At 31.3% G+C, this 15,237-nt stretch overlaps 2 protein-coding genes across 3 annotated transcripts in view; one reads left to right on the plus strand and one right to left on the minus strand.

The window, feature by feature from the left end:
• The window catches only part of LOC130891528 (protein tramtrack, alpha isoform-like), a 52,241-nt gene extending 39,134 nt beyond the window's left edge, over positions 1-13,107 (minus strand). The window contains exon 1 of the mRNA XM_057796343.1: positions 12,787-13,107. The gene's annotated coding sequence lies outside the window, so the exon portion shown is untranslated. The remainder of the gene's footprint in view (positions 1-12,786) is intronic.
• LOC130891530 (flightin) overlaps positions 1-15,237 on the plus strand; it is a 28,443-nt gene that overhangs the window by 6,118 nt on the left and 7,088 nt on the right. The gene's annotated exons all lie outside the window — the stretch shown is intronic.

The raw sequence follows: 15,237 nt of genomic DNA on the forward strand, positions 1-15,237 counted from the left end.
TAAGGTCAAACTCGGAACAGGTAAACACAAGTTTCACAAATGCCTGATCTGTTCGATGCGGCATTTTATTATCTTTGTCTGATGTCCAGTCTTCAGAAAGTCATATGCCCAAATATTTAAATTCTCTTACTCTTTCTATAGACTTCGCGTTAAATGTTATACTGGAATTTTCGAATATCTTGCGGTTTCTAGAATGATAAAAATGAAGGGTCCATTACTTTACGTGATTTTACTAGTTCCTAACTTAGACACGAGTAAGCAGCTAGGTGGATAGTAATGATGAGACTGTGTAGTATCTGCCACTTACTACGTATTATGTCTTTTTCGATGTGGATTATGTGAGAGTTCACTATCAAAGTAATCTTTTGCGCTAAATCGGAGAACTGAACAAGAGAAACGAAACACACAGATTTGTGAAATGAACGATCCTATTAACAAAAAACTCGAATATACAATTTACAATCCATGAGGTTAAAGACGCTAAATTGAATAGCCCTTGTTATCAATGGCCGAAATTAGAAAAATAATTATGGTTTAATTCAATATAACGGAGCAGGTGGAGTTAGAACTTCTGACTTTCAATAGATTATAAAAGACAAAGATTATTGCAAAAAAGAATTGATGCATGAAGTTTTATAGTGAAAAGCAAATGATTGAAGGAATAGACGCGAAGCAATAGAAAATGAAATGGATTGATTAAGGATGTCTGCGGTAAAGAACTACAAGAATTTTGATAATACAAGACTTTTTATTAGATAACAAGTCAACGCGCCAGGTATATAATAGATTTTTCTCAAAATTGAGTCCATACAAGCGTGTTTTCAGGTGTTTAGTTTCCCGAAATCAATTTCTTTGTCAGTGGATGGATATACCCAAACATGGAATAATCTGTAACCAACGTTTTTTTTTAATTATTTCAATATTCCATTGCAATTTTACAAAAGTTCCGTTTCGTATTGTCCCCGAGAAATATTTCCTAGGGTGCTTGTACTTTAAAGCAAATGACACCTTTTGGATTTAAAATATTCCAAATAATTCCATCATTTCGTCAACTTGTTAGCAAATTGGTAAAACAAAAATGTTGATTCTAGCACCAGTATAAATATTTCTTTTCTCTTTTTTGCTGGATTTCATAAATCACTATTTTTATGTTTTGAATAGAATCACATTTTTCAACCTAATCCATCTCCATAAGCACAATTAAATACATTATTTGTTGATACTAATGACCATTTTGATTTTTCGACTTTTGTGTAGGTACTTTTATTAAAAATATGAAAGTTTATAGCACAAAGTTAACTGAACGAACAGTAAAATGTATATACAGATAAGTCTTCACTCATACAATGTGTTCCATAATCTAGATTTTCAATTCCATTTATTTTTTTCTTCACAATATTATGTACTGTTTTTAATTGAAGCCAGGTGCCTTTCGTTACCATGGGTCTGATTGAAGCTTGCTGGTAACTGTGTTTTCTATAATAATAAACCAACGACAAAAACTTCAAGTCAACTGTTAACTGAACAGCTTTTAATTTTTCTTTGACTTGCCATTGAGCATCATACTCTGTATATTTTGAGATATCATTAAGCTAGAGTGATTAAAGATGACATACTGTATTTTTAAATACCATATTCCTTAGGTAGTTAGCTCTGACTGTGTTTGAGTCGCTGCTATCATGGAGAAAATTATGGTACGTATGATTTGCCATCGAAATATGAATTTTTCTAGAGCTATGATCTAGTATGATTCTAAAGTCAGTTTAAGTGAACAATTGTGTATAGTAAAAGAAATGGATATTAGTGATGAAGTACATACTGATGAGAATATTGAGAGAGTAAGACGTATGATCGAAGTAAATCCAAGATGCACCTATCAAGAGATTGAGGCAGCTATTCAATTTTACATGATCCTACATGATCATCTTCATGAGGAGGAAATATTGGCGATAAACGATAGATCTGTCGAGAAAGTTATGTAAGCAGCTTTTTATGTAGTACAGTATGAAAGCAATTGAGCTTGAAGATCAATGTGCAGTTACGGCAAACTGCTACACCAAAAGATGTTCACCTGCAGTTTTCGAGTTAGTCAAAATAAAGTGAAGTTTAAGTGAAAATAATGTAACAGTCAGTGAACTACCACATATTTTGACCATGTGTGATTTCTGGTTATTCTTTAGTTAATAGAAACGTTTTCGTGGTTGTTTCACAATAGAGGATGAAAAAAATTTAGCAAATTATAAAAGACTTGAGAATATATAGCGTTATCTATGTACTCGAATGTGCTGGAATTACCTGGACTATTTACAAAAGAAGCAGTTTGATATATGATGGGAGTTGTTCTCAAGTTTGGCACGCTCACTAAATAAAATTAATCACTTCTGAATAATATTATTTAATAGGCGTGGGGACAATGAGAAAAAACTTAATTTTGTTAATATTTAGAATTGAATGTAGTAATAATAATGTATTATAAATAATAGTATTATTAATTATAAACCACTATAAACTAGTGGTCGGGTATTTTAAAATTTGTCTCTAACTATCAGCTGCAGTACTCGAACGGTTTAGTTTGAAACTTAGGAATTAAAGATTATACATAAGAAGTTATACATAATTGTCTGACCTATCACCAACCGAAGCCTGGGTTAGCTACTTTCCATGCCGTTTCTATGGAATTAAAATGGAAATGGTAAGGGTATAATCTTAACATTTCATGGCCACATGCCAATACTTTTTCATTCACTGTATACTGTCGCTTGCTGCCATTTATTCTGATACATCAATTTTTATTGCTTGCAATTTCTGCTTCTATGCAATAATCATTAGGGATATGGTTTAGTTGTCTCGTATAATATGAAATAATTAACGATATTTGTTCAAGCATTTTAAATCCAGTTAACACTAGGAGCTCATTTTCGGCATAAACTGTTTTAATTTATCTAAAAATCTAAATCGTCATCTTATAACACAAGTATTTGTGGTTTACAACTATTCGTATTTTACATATTACGTCTTAAAAGTAATTTCTTTTTATAATTTCTAATATTCCACATGTCTTGTTTTCCACAGCAACATCGCAGCTTCTTAATAAGACTTCACAATGTTTTTATTCATGTTATAGAATTTACCTTTTCTCACAATTATGCAAAGTAATTCTACGTTCTAATGTTTTAGCAAAAGAGCTCTGTCGCTGGAATGTTGAAATATCTGTTACGCCTTCCGTGAAAAAAAATATAAATATAAAATTTAATCCATGACAATGAATTTACTATTTCCTTGAAGCAAGTTTAACGAAAGGATTCAATTGAACTGAGTAGATTTAAGACGTAGGACTTTTATTTTAATCATATCCAAATAAGAGGCCGGCTTTAGTCCTTCAAAATAATTATAAACTAAACAAAAAAATACTTATTAGGAAAACAACTAAAAATACAGAGTTGCTGCATGCAGATTTACTAGTTTTTGATAAGGAGTTATTACTAATAAATCCATCGTCGGAGTCATAGTAAAGCCTGCACCATATTATGAATAATGTATATTTTGGGCGACCCTCTATTAACTGTACTATTTATTCTAGCTTTGGAAGGCATAATAAAAAAAACCAACACCAACAGAAAGGCCATGATGTTTAACAAAAGTCATCAATGTCTAGCTTATGCTGATGATGTGACAAACAGTAAACAGAAAAAAGTTTAAGGAAACCACAAAAAAATCTAATAACAGCAGCAGAAGATTATGCATAAACATGAAAGAACGCTAATAGAATTCAAGGAAGTGAAAAATTTAATGTATTTGGGTGTAATACGAGATAATAAATGCAAAGAAGAATTGCCAAAAGTAACATATGTGCAGACAGACTTAAAAGAATCAAAAGAGATATCCATACCTACAAAAGTTCGAATTTATAAGAAAATTTTGATACCCACCCTGAAATACGCCTTTGAAACTTGGATAATGACGAATAAAACTAAGCAGAAATTGGATATCTGGGAGAGAAAAACACTAAGAAAAAATTTAAGAGGGAAGCAGATAGAGTTAGGATGGAAGGGAAGATCAAACCATGAAATTTACACACTTTTCAATGAGACACCAATCAACGCGTTTATAAAGACAAGAAGGTTACGATGGCTAGGTCACTTAGAACGAATGGTCAAAGACCAAAAACAAAGTAGAAAGAAAAAGTTAATGAATTCTAATTTTATTCAAAAAACAAACATACCAACAACAAAAAATGTGAACTTTTGGATTTCTTGTAATCCCTTACTTCAAGTTCCTTTGAATAACAATACACAACTTTCTAAATGGAAAATATGGATTTTTGGGCTAAAAGTTAACTTAATGTGATTACTAAAATTTGCCACATTCAAACACTGAACAAAATAAATGTGAATTACAATAAAGTAGATACTGGAAATATCCATCCTGAACGTCTTGGAAATATCTAAATGAAAATTAATCTTTATCCTGGGTCAGATTTTTGCAGATTCTAACCCAGAACGACATTTATATCACTGATCTATTTTTGGTAAAAATTTCCTACTCAATTCACATTTTTATTACTTTATTTTCGTGCGTTAATTTTTTTATATTTCATGTTTATATCTCTTTAATTTTTCTGTGTTTATAGATCTCTATACAGTTGTATAATAGATTCCAAGTATTTAATAACAGTTATTCAATAAGTTTTTTGTGTTGAAAAGCCACAAAGTACTAAAATTGCAAGCGATTAAGCTTATACTAAGAATTAATCAAGGCAAACGAAGCAACCCGTCAGCTGATCGCATTTACCCATTTGCATACAAGGATCCTATCATATGGATGGATGGTGGACAATAGTGAACCTGATCCCTACTTTTCGAACATTCAGATCATGATTAGGATACTTGTAGTTTCCCAAAAGCCTTTAAATCAATTCAGTTTTAAAACAAATATCATCCCTGCCAATGTAAATTTCTGTATATTTTTTTAATTCTTCCAGTATTTTGAATCTGTTTAGTTGTCCTGTGTGTATCCATATTAATATTACTCAACAGTTTCCTCGATTTTTTGCCTAAAATTTTTTATTCTTTAGCATTAAGATAGTCATAATCACTAGTGATGTTAAGCTTTGTAAAGCTCAGATATAAGTATCTAAAGACAGCTAATGTATCATGTTTTGGTATGCAAAGTAGATCTCATTGTCATGAAAATCGATCAGCCCCAAAATATAACATCGTGGAAAAGCGAATAACAGATAAGTATGGTTGTATTAACAAAACACCAATCCCTTTAATTAATACTATCTTCAAGAACATACATCACATCGTTTTAATAGTTTAAAATCTACCTATTGATATCCAGAAATAAATATAGTCGACATGTGCTGATAACTACAAACTTGTTATGAAAAAATAGTAGTTTGTCGAGCCAAAAGAAATACTAAAAAATTATCACACGAACATACGTAATGCATTCTTAAAAGTTTTGACATTTATATTTAGAAAACAATAGAGAAGCGTTAGAACAATCTATTTTAAGAGCATATTGTGATGTTACTCAAATTACAGCACTTAAAATCGATGTTAGGAGCCAACAATCCAATTTTAAATGTCAAAATCGGAAATAAACACACAACATATGGAGACGAAGGGTTGGTTATTAGACCTATGCATAGAATTTATTTTCAATATATTGTTAACCAAATTATTACGTCAACAGCTCGACATATTCTATTTAAACAATTATGTTGAAGTTCTAACAGTTACGAGGAACTATATGATAAGAAAAGGTTAACTGAATCAGAACTTGCAAATAACATCAATTGTTGCGTTAGTTTTGATTTTACAATCCCACAAAAACATATTCGGTATCATCGTGAAACTCACGAAACAAAATCTGAATCTAATTATTTACAAAAATTATTCCAAACTCATTATTATAATTCGGATTTCGAAAATTATGAAGTTCACGCATTTCTTGGACCCTATAGTTATATTGAATGCTACTTTAAACGAGAAGGTCGCAAAACATCTAAAAAGGCTAACGAAAACTATCTTTGGCTATACTCGTTGATATTAATATTATTTAATATTATATATGAGGCGTAGAATTCCAAAACCAGCCAAGTCCATTTTTAAAAATTTTTCACAGCTGGCCGATAAAGGTCACATATTTTTGTGTTATCAGTGAACAGCTGATGTTATCTCTTCTTTTTTTCTTTGCCACTTAGATACCAGTCCTCTAACAGCGATACAAAATTTTCGAGAAAAAAAAATTAATTTACCTAAGCCTGGCAGCCAAATTCTTTTTGGAGTTAGCTGATTTTGGAAACCCATAAAAATATTATTTATGTAATTATGTATTTTTTTAACACATATATTTATTGCAATTTATATATTCACCATATTTCATAGCTATGGAAAATTGGGTATTGCAAACATAAACAAATAATAAAAAAAAACAAGTTTTTATTAATTTAGTATACAAAATTATTATTTATTACATCAGAAATTTTCTGTTCTTGTGATTGATTATTGGTGAATCCCATTTTTATAATAATCCAGCTCCGGCAAAGTTGCCCAGTCTGGTCCATAATGTTTTTTTAACAAATTGTCAACATCAATTTTCTTCAATTCTGAAACTAATCTATTTTTCGGAGGAATACTCTCTATTCTCTCACCGAGGTTTTGGAAACTTTGGTTTTTTTTTGTGAAACCTTTGAAAACACCAACATCATTTCTATAATTTCCCCCTTTATCAAAACATTTGAATGGGACTTGTTCCTCCGTAAAACAAATCTTTTTGCTTTGGCAAATGAAAAATGCCACTGTCCAGGAGGCTTAATGTTGTTGGATAGAGCCTTCTTCCAATCGTACACTTTTGGGCTGAGATTAATCGTGGTTCCTTGGTTTGAAAAAATGTTGACGTACTCCTCAGGACCTATTATTACACTTTTTCGTTTGATTTCTTTTTCGATCCTACCAAATACACGGTCGGACGGTAAAAACGAATGTCCTACTACAGGAAATACGATCTCTACCTGTTTTACATTGTGGTTGGCTATCATCAGTAGCCAAAAGGATAGCATTCCGATTAGAACAGAATTTTTATTTTGTCCCCAACAACCATCACAAAAAATCTTAACCTTACTCACATGTGGATCATGAATATTTGAAAAATTGACAAGGTAGTCATATACCGCGGAAGCAATTTCATTGGAGCTTTTCCGGTGTTCAACTTCATCCCAATGATATATAAAAACATTTTGTTTCGTTTGCTTGTCCCTTCCCTGAACTATTGTAAAATTGTATTTATAAAATTGTCGGCTATAGTAGGCACTTTGATCAGGGACACGAGGCAAAGTTTGGTTCTTTTGGCAATCAAAGCTGAACGTAAGTGTCGACCCTTTGTTTTTTTTTAAAAGTTCGTAAAATTGTTTAGATTGTTTCTTATGTAATATCAAGTCAGTTTCAAGTATTTTTCTTTTTCTATTATTGGTTTCTCTTTTAAATTTTTCCTTAAGAGAAATGCATGTACTACATTCATCTGACTTGGGACTCCCAAAGCCTAAGTTGAAATAAATATTAAAAATGTTGCGGAAGTATTTCGACTTCACTAATGATTCCAATTTACCATTTTCCTCACATTCTCGACAGTACATTCGCCACATTTTGTTGATATTAAGGTCGGAAGGAAGATAAAATCGATTAGATTTTTCCCTAGAATAATGGTTTTCCAAGCATTTAAATTTTTTAATAAAATTCATAACGCTTGTTCTTTTTACTTTCCATTGCTCTGAGGTTCTGGATCCCCCTCTGCCCTCCTTAGGCATTAATCCGCTTGCTTTAAAGCGTTTTATAACGCCTTGGACACGGTTTTTGGATAGTTTTAGAATTTTTATAAAAGCTTCCTTGCAAATTCGCACCTTTTTATCCCCACAGATGGCGAAATACCTGATGGTAAGATCTTTTGGGGCTCTTTCTTCGGTCTTCGCTCGTCTCCGTGACGTATTGCTACTGTTGGTATATGAGATGATGAACGCATCTTGAGAAATCTGTAATTTAATGAGATTTAATTATAATCTAATTTATTTAGTAATTGATAATCTAGTAGAATGATAATTAATTACCTTAGTATTATTACTATAAAATTGATGAAAGAATTTTGATATGTCTATTGAAGATATCGAATCACATTTGTAAGTTTTTTTTTGTGTGTACATTCACATTTCAAAATTGGTACTCCAGGAGGCCTGTATCTGAAAAGCCATTGGAATAAAAAAGATAAAAAAGCAAGAAAACAAGAAAAAGAAAAACAAAATTAGAGAATAATAAATCTTACCTTCTATGTTTTTCAATTGTTTTTTTCCATTTCGCTGGATCTGATTTTCTTTTCCTGGGTTTGTCAACCACTTCAGGATATATTTCCATCACGTTTGAAAAATATTTTACAAAAAATAACAAAGAAAGTGAGAAACTAAAAATGTTAATCTCAAAGAGTTCTCTAAAACACAATGTAAATAGAACAGTTGATAACCTAACCTGTTGCTATGGATAAAGATATTGAAGAGAGCGCTCCCAGTGGCTAGGAGAGTAACTGAGGATCTGGCTGGATTTGGAACAGACCTTATTTTTGTAGGGCGATTTTCAATATGATTTAACCGCTTTTGGAAGAAATCCTTCCACCTAATGATAATCTAATAGAAAAACTATTAAAAAAAATAAATAAAAAAAAAATCTTCGAATTGGACTTGGCTGGTTTTGGAATTCTACGCCTCATATAATTAACAATAGCAATACATATAAATATGGTCCAAGATACAATACCACAACCCTAGTTTCAACTTTGCCGACATAGTAAAGGTAAAAGTCAGATATTACTGGTCTTTTGATAAAAGTTTATCAAAAAAGAAAAGTGATAAAATTTGATAAGCATTTATTAGTCAATTTTGACTGTATCTAAGGAAAGTATAGGTAACAGTCTTTTATATAACCTTTTACTGTTTTAGTATACGATAATTGATTTTTCCATATTTCCAATGAATTGAAAAGTAAAATAATTTTCAGATAATCAAAAATTTATATATACTTGATGTGATATGAAATAGGTTGAATTATTTTATTGAGAACAAAGTAGAGAAGTAATATGAATTTTGAATTATTTTCTTTCAAAGTACTATCCGTGACTAGAAATGTATTTGTCTCAATATTAATCGATGGCTGGTAGCCATCTTCTGAAATGCTTTTTCAGAATGGCTTTTATCTATTACATCGCGGTCTTTTCATTTTCAGAAATGCATGTGCTTTTTAGCATATTTTTTATTTTCAAGAAACAGACGAACGTTGCTTGGTGCTACATGTTGACAGGTGTTGACATGCAGACTTTTAGCCAAAATCTGGCAAATGAAGAAGAAAGTCGTTGACCCATTTTCCAGGTCAGTTTCTTCACACGCGCCAAAGCTCCATTATATCATTGAAAATTTGTTCACAGTTCGTTTTAGAACAAACTCTGTTTGATGTTTAATTTTAATCGATAAGTCTTTTTAGAGAGAAGTGAATCATTGTTTTTGAACACAACCCAAATCCAATTTTCATCACAGCATTTTTAGTCATGAGATCCAAATATGCATCAAAATCTTTCAGTCCCATGCTTATTAAAACATGATTTTCTTTCCGTTTGTCACTCCAAAGTCCCTGAATAACTTAAGTACTCACTCGTCATCAGTTAAAATTTTTTTACAGGATTGCTAGTTCCTCACTTAGCTGTCAAAAATTCAATCACCAGTTGGAACAAATATGCTTATTGCCTATTTCTACTTTTAAGTTGCTCATACTGTTTGTGAAAGTCTTCTGTTACTACATAGGCAGAACCTAACATTTCGTAAGTTTCCTTGGAACTTTTTTTCAGCTCAGCAAAACTTAATGTAAGTTGTTAAAGATCCATTTTTCACAATAGATACAATCTTACTGATGCCCCTACAATATCAAACTCTCGGAACATATTCAAACTGTCACTTTTGTCTCAACACATGAAGATTTTAAAAATAGTAGTGGATAGATGAAGTAAATTGTTAAAAATATTCAATTGCTGTATTTTTGATCACACCTCGTATTTACCTGTTTGTTCAAAACAATGTTGCCTGATAAATGGGACTGTCACTATACTAACATTATAAATGAGGCTTATTTTCTAAGATATCTGATGCTGGATTATGGCCAAAAGTAATTCAGTGAAAGGGAATTAGGAAATTACTACAACTTTGAATTATTATTTTTAATTTTCCGTAGATAAACTATACACACATGATATTGTCTTTAATCTGAATGTAAACAGCAGTACGATCAATGAAATTAAAATGGTTTATGAAGAAGTTTTCTAAAATACCATTTTATGGCTATACTAACTGAGCACATTGGGATTCGGTTGTATTTGGAAATCTATTATTTGGTCTTTTTGAAATGACCAATTTTAAAATAGAAATTTGTAAGAACATAGAAAAACTTTATCCTATAAAGAGCGTAGCCGGGGTTATGTAAAGACATTTATTTAAAAACACATAGATACGGTTTGTTACGATTGAGTAAAGATTCTTGGGTCTTGGAGTCAAATATCATTTCATTGAAAAGTGCTTGAAAACATTGAATTTATAAATAAATAAACTAAAAACTAGTAACTGGGAATACTTGAGTTATAGTCCGGGGGAGCGGTCAATGATGCCGTGTGCAATCATAGTGCCAAGGATAAAACAAAGGTATCCTTTTGTATATTATGAGCCGCTGAATCCAAAAATTCCCTCCGTTTTTGCAAAAAACTGGTACGTTTTGTTTAAATCGCAATTGTTCAAACAAATTATGAACAAATGGTTTTTTCGGTTCGGATAATGTTTTTATGCAAATATGGCCCAATTTAAGAAGATAAGGACTCTTGTCATTTTTCCGTATAATGCATATTTAAAAATTTTTGAAAGTCGAAAGTTCGACGATTTTTATTAACATTTCACCAACTGAACATTTTTTAAAATTGAAAAATCGTACTTTTTCCTTGAACCTCACTCTACAGCTAGCTGTATACCAAGCTTGGTATACTTCGATATTAGTGAAGGTCCGGCGTTTGGCACTTATCCCGGTTGACAATTAAGCGCTTTCTCAACGTTGCAGCGCGTTGGAAAGCCTCGATCAAGGTGCAGCGAAGGCAGGCGGCTTTGTTCTGCATTTTATGTGGTTAATTTCCTATCTGCCGTAAAAAGAGTTCTATTGTAATATTCTCAAATCATGAAAAAGAATATATTTTTCGAAATTTTTTTGTATAATTTATCTTATTGAATAAATAGCCACATTTGTCCCTTTTCATTAGAACTTGTTTTGTCGTTTGTTTTTTTGACACACAACACAATCATTTTTAACTCATATTGCTTGATCAAATAAATGTACTGATTTGTCCATGTTATGAACAAAACTCAAAATGTTCACACTTAACTTAATTTATCGCTACACAATGCCCCACCATCAAAGTATATGTCAATGTGTATAAACATGCCCATACCGCGAGCAGAATAAAACACACAAACAAGTACTGTCTTGTTTACTGCTAATCACGAATGGAACCCCGCGAAAACTTTTGAATATTGATATTTAAATTAAATTCCTATATTTAATACTATTATTAGTATTGTGGAATTTCCACACTTTTGTTTTCATCTACTTACGTTGACATCGAATTTTCATTTTCTCATATTGATGACTAAATATCTAAATTGAACAACAAACGTTTACATCTGATTTTCTCAACTAGCTTTATGAATTTATGAAGTAATAACAATAAAATCAACTTGTAATACAACAACTGAAAGTTATTGAAAAATATATATGACACTAGCACTTCATTTTATGAAGAAAGCTAATACATTTAAATGCGTTCAGTTACAATAATTCATGTTGTAATCTATTTGGTCGTGTAATTAGAGAGATTATGTAATAGAATGTTAACGTTAATGCCAAATTTTTGTTGTTGATGTTTTTTTTTTAAGGCAAATAGTAAATTGGCAACATAAAAAGAGCGCCAGAATAGAGCCACCTGTGCGATAAGTGCCAAATGCCGGACCTGCACTAATCTTGAAGTATACCAATTTGTAGAGTAAGGTTCAAAGAACAAGTACGATTTTTCAATTTTTAAAAATGCGTTATACGGAAAAATGACAAGAGACCTTATCTTCTTAGAATGAGCCATATTTGCATAAAAAATTGTCCGGATAGAAAAAATCATTTGTTCATAATTTGTTTAAAAAATTGCGACGTACCAGTTTTTCTCAAAACCTGTTTTATCCTTGGTCCTATGATTGCACACGGAGCATTGACCGCTCCCGGACTATTAGTATAAGAAAAATATATTACATAGAACACTGCGAAACACATTTTTTCTCTAAACTACTGGCAACTTTGTAAATTTATTGTACTAATTCATGTTTTGGAAGTCGTTCCATTGTTTTTATATCTGTCTATCATAGTTGGCGATAGTTACACGGTCGATATCGAGTACCTACTTTTAAACATAACTTTCTTAAGAATGAAAAACTTAACACGCATTAAAATATTGATAAATGTAAATCGTGATTTGATAGAATTTTCGAAACTATAACATCATGTTCATCACACCGTATCTACACTTTGTTTTAGTTCAGTGTTTGTGTCTTGTGATTTGGTAGGATTTTTAATGTAAGGTAAGTGCATACCATTTTTTGTTCAATTAATATCAAATTATTTTAAAAATTCTACCCATAATTGACGTGTTTATGTGCAGTTTGCTCACCCATCTAACATGTTTCACCATCTCCATTTTCACTTGTTCATATAAAGATTATCACTAACTAAAATTATCTATGGAATTTATCGTTAAAGCTTTTCCAGTTTTCTCTCCTAATTTTTATTTTATATCCGAAAATCGGTGAATCGTCCAAAACATATTCTCGTAGCCCCTTCCTGATTTCTTGAGCCCATCGCACTACATTGGTTCTGAAGAGTAAGATAAACTTCAAATGATGAGAAATCCTCAATGATATTTGACAAAATTTCTTCAACATTTTTATTATGTTTAGTTGTTTTTATTCTTATTTTTCCTTCACGTAGCGCATTTTAGATTCGTTTTCATACTATTTTATTATTGTTTTCCTTTCTAATATCATCTTTGGTAATAATAATATAAATAATTAACATATATAGTTCTTCACTGATATTTTCCTTCTGCATAGAACTTTATTGTATGCTATTATCAAACAAAGTATTTTTCATTTACTTAGTTTATAAACAAACTCCAGCGATATTGTATATCGTTATAAAAGTTAAAGATGCGTATGTAAAATGAACTAGATTTATAAATATTGAAAACCACATTTTTCCTAAAACTCTCAATAAATTATTTTGATTAGCACATTATATAAAATCATTTACAACATTTTTTATTTCATTTGCTAACCTTTGTAATTCGTTTATATTTTTTATACATCACCTTGTAAAATATAATGCTTTACATATATACGAGTACATCGCCACATCCACCTTTCGCATATTTTTTCTTTAACTTTAACGAGGATAATAGCTGAGGGTCAGTTAGGTAATCATACCATACCTCTGATAAAGCTACTCAACTACCTCAAGAGGAGTAATATCTTGTTTAGAATCTTGAAGTGAATGAGATTCTTCGCAGAATCACGGAGCTTGACTTCTAATGTATATTTATGTCACACGAACATATGAGAGCGATTTAGTGCAGAATTATAAAGGGAGATGTCATAGAATAAAAATTTGAAATCAAATATATGAGACTAACCCTATAGCAGCTTCCGTATGAACACGTTGAATTTGCTGCCAGTTGTGCAATAAAGACTCTGATGGTGTGCAAAAGTCTGACTAGTGGATATTAGGGTTATAACCCTAATATTTTGTGCTGGATGTCATGATTATGAGATCCATAATCAAATAGTCTGTTATACCACTGAAAGTCAGAGAAGCCAGAGAAAAAGTACTTTGTTGAGTACAAAGATTTGTCTGAATGTGTCACTGCTTATTCAGAGAGTTGAAGATCGTCACAAATCTCACATATATTTAATGATTAGATTAGACAGCAGAAAAACGGTCCTCTCTAAGAAAGCATATCTTATTAGTGAATCTTTACTTTGTCGATATGATCTAAAGATGATGTAAAGATATATAGGAAAAGAGGGTCTACCATCTTGACATAATTCAGTCAGCAATACTTTATATTGAAAGGTGTGTGGAAATTAATCTCAAAATTTGTGAAAGTGCTAGGAAAGTGCATTTTCTCCATTATCAATGACCTAGGTAAAAACGATAAAGTGCCGGGTCTTGGGTTACTTTCCAGTAAATAAGTTAAAATATTTTTATTTACACGAAGCCTTTCTGTGATATAAGAAAATCTGCTTAACATAAAGTGTAAGAGAAACAAACGTTAAGAAAGATCCCAAAAATATGCTACACTCTCGAAAGTGACTTCATTCAAGCAATTTCAGATACTGGAGTACATTAGAACTTTGAAGATTAGATGAATGGTGTATAAATATAGAAATATACAGAAATCTTGTGTGTCTCTGCTCCGTTTATTATAATATATTCTCATTTGATGAAACTTTATGTGATTGCAGTTTTCTTAAGATTCTACTATTCTGTAATTTGCTATTCGGCTTGTTACGTTTTTCTTCTTTCTTCTTCTCTTCTTCTTGTTATCAACCTCCCACTCCATTCGAGAAATTCAATATAACCTCTGAATGTATTAGAAATCGTCCTTTACCTATCTACACTGCAGTTTTTAAATCAAAGTGAATTTTGATTAATTACTTTCCTGGTATTCGGTCTCAATTAAAGGGATGGTTGCAGCCTTCAACTGAATTCTCAGTTGTTGCAGTGGAGTTGAATTTGTAGTTTGTGATGCACCGATTGGATTCTTTTGGTGTGGTTGAAACCACAAATTTACTAAAATTCACTTTGATTTAAACACTGGAGTGCAGATAGGTAGAGAAAGATTTCGAATACATTGCGAGGTTTTATTGAATTTTTAGAAGGAGTGAGAGGTCGTTAACAAATTAATTTCTTCAAAAACTCGAATGTTGGAATAAATAAATCAGAAGTGCCACAATACGTGAACAAAAGAATATTCAAAATTTTTGAAGAAACGTAACAAGCCGAATGGCATGTTACAATTCTAACAAACTTTAGGAATCAAAATCATATTTTGTGTTTGAAATTT

Source organism: Diorhabda carinulata, chromosome 3 (genome assembly GCF_026250575.1).
Source record: "Diorhabda carinulata isolate Delta chromosome 3, icDioCari1.1, whole genome shotgun sequence".
Classification (NCBI taxonomy): domain Eukaryota; kingdom Metazoa; phylum Arthropoda; class Insecta; order Coleoptera; family Chrysomelidae; genus Diorhabda; species Diorhabda carinulata.